Source organism: Anopheles arabiensis (genome assembly GCF_016920715.1).
Source record: "Anopheles arabiensis isolate DONGOLA chromosome X unlocalized genomic scaffold, AaraD3 X_pericentromeric_contig0007, whole genome shotgun sequence".
In the NCBI taxonomy this organism is placed as follows: domain Eukaryota; kingdom Metazoa; phylum Arthropoda; class Insecta; order Diptera; family Culicidae; genus Anopheles; species Anopheles arabiensis.
Window position 1 is genome coordinate 72,501 of NW_024412085.1, and position 2,500 is coordinate 75,000.

The 2,500-nt window shown below is 47.6% G+C and overlaps 1 pseudogene; it reads left to right on the plus strand.

The window, feature by feature from the left end:
* The window catches only part of LOC120907511, a 9,154-nt pseudogene that overhangs the window by 4,681 nt on the left and 1,973 nt on the right, over positions 1–2,500 (plus strand).

A 2,500-nucleotide genomic window follows, 5' to 3' on the forward strand; every position in this document is an offset into this window, starting at 1 on the left:
CAGAACATGTTGGATAACACGGTAATGGCCGTAACCGGTATCCACAAATTCGTTATCGGGGGACTTCAACGCTTGGTCATCAAGTTGGAACAACCAACTTGGCGAGCGTGGAGAAACCCAGAAACGAAGAGGTGAGTTGGTTTTATCAACCTTTGCGCAGATTGACGCAATTTTATTGAACGACGGCAGCACCCCAACTTATGTTGGACCAGGGCGCACGTCAGTAGTTGATCTTACTTTTGCGAGCAGAACCGTAGCAAGATCATTTAAGTGGGAGGTGTTATCTAGCTATATGAACTCTGATCATCGTGCAATACGAATAGATCTTGAGACGCAAAGCGTGCGTAATCTGTCCCGACCCATAACGGGATGGAGCATCAAGTATTTTAGCAAAGATATATTTGAAGTTATGATGCAAGCCGCTTTTGAGACCGAGGTCACAACAAGCGAAGACTTAATGCGTATACTTGTCACGGCGTGTAATGCGACGATGACTAAACGTAAGAGGTACACTCTAACAAGAGTGCATTTTGGTGGACGTTAGAGATTGAGGCACTTCGCAAAGAGTGCAAACACCGCGATCGATTAGCGCAAAGAGCTTTTAATACTGATCTCTATTCTACTTTTAGGGACGAGTTCAAGGTGGCACGGAATGCCCTCAAGCGATTGATCAAGCATACCCGACAGAGGAAGTGGAAAGAGTTCCTGGGAACAGCGAACAACGCATCATTTGGTATAGTATATCATACGTTCAAGAAAGTGGCCGAGGGTTCGATTGGACCCCGAACCATGACATTGGACGAGTTTAGGGAAGTGGTGAGCGAGCTTTTTCCTACTCACCCAAACACGGTGTGGCCTGAATATCGTATCGATCAGCCACGAGAGTTTGAAAGGGTAACTAATGATGAGATTCTTGCGGTTGCCAGGAGACTACCCAACAAGAAGGCGCCGGGACCAGATGGTATCCCGAATGAGGCGCTGAAAGTTGGTATGTTGACTGCAACCGATGCATTTTGCAGGGTTTACCAAGGCTGTTTAGAGAACGCGAAGTTCCCCGATGAGTGGAAAAGGCAGAGGTTGGTGTTAATACCGAAGCCGAACAAACCACCAGGGAACCGGGTTCAGTTCGCCCCATTTGTCTACTAGACGGGGCAGGTAAAGGTTTAGAACGCATCATAGTGCAACGGCTAAATGCACACATCGAGGAGGTCAACGGACTGTCTGACGACCAATTTGGTTTCAGAAGTCGTCGATCAACAGTTGATGCGATTCAACGGGTAGTGGACATTGTTTCGGTAGCTAGAAGTAGAAACAGATACAGTGGACGGTATTGTGCGGTTGTTACATTAGATGTTACTAATGCTTTTAACAGTGCTTCATGGTTGGCGATTGCAAATGCTTTACAGAGAATTAACACTCCTAAATATCTTTATGATATCATTGGTGATTATTTTAGGAATCGTGTGCTGATGTATGATACCACAGATGGACCGGCAGAGATTGCAGTCACATCGGGTGTACCTCAAGGCTCGGTACTTGGCCCAACGTTATGGAACCTCATGTACGACGGAGTCCTACGAGTTGCAATGGTGGAAGGTGCACGGATTATCGGCTATGCAGACGATATAGTACTGTTGGTGGAAGGTAATTGTGTTGATGATATTGAAATTCTCGTTTCCAGTCAGATTCGCATCATCGACAGATGGATGACCGACAACGGATTAAAGATAGCCCCGACCAAGACCGAGTTTATTATGGTCAGTTCCCATCAGAGGATACAGCATGGGGCTATCAGGGTAGGTGATCACGTAGTACATTCGTCGCGCAGCTTAAAGTATTTGGGGATGGTCTTAGATGACCGCCTCGATTACACTTCACACATCAGGTATGCGGTGGAGAGAGCGACGAAGCTATGGACCACCTTGGTAAGGATGATGCCTAATAAGGCAGGTCCGAGTAGTAATGCTAGGCGAGCAATTGCTCTTACTGTTGTGGCGAAGGTCCGGTATGCCTCGCCCATTTGGTGTCATACCCTTAGATTTGCTAACCGTAGACAATGGCTACGTCGGTTTTACCGGCCAGTAGTCCAGCGAGTTATCTCTTCTTTCAGGACAACTTCTCATGATGCAGTCTGCGTGCTTGCGGGAATGATCCCGCTTCATCTCCTCCTGGACGAGGACTCCAGGACTTTTCATCGGAGACGAGCAGAGAACATCGCCGGATCGGTTGCACGTAACATGGAACGTGTCACAACTATGGAACGATGGCAACGAGAATGGGATGAGAGTGTTCACGGTCGGTGGACATACCGTCTCATACCCGACGTCAACAGATGGATAAGTAGAAGATTTGGTGGTGTAGATTTCTTTCTTTCTCAGTTTCTTTCCAGCCATGGCTTCTACGCCTACCAGCTTCATCGGATGCAGTTAACGGGTTCGCCGCTATGCGATGCGTGCGAGGAACCTGAGGACGCCGAACACACGATATTCCATTGTGTACG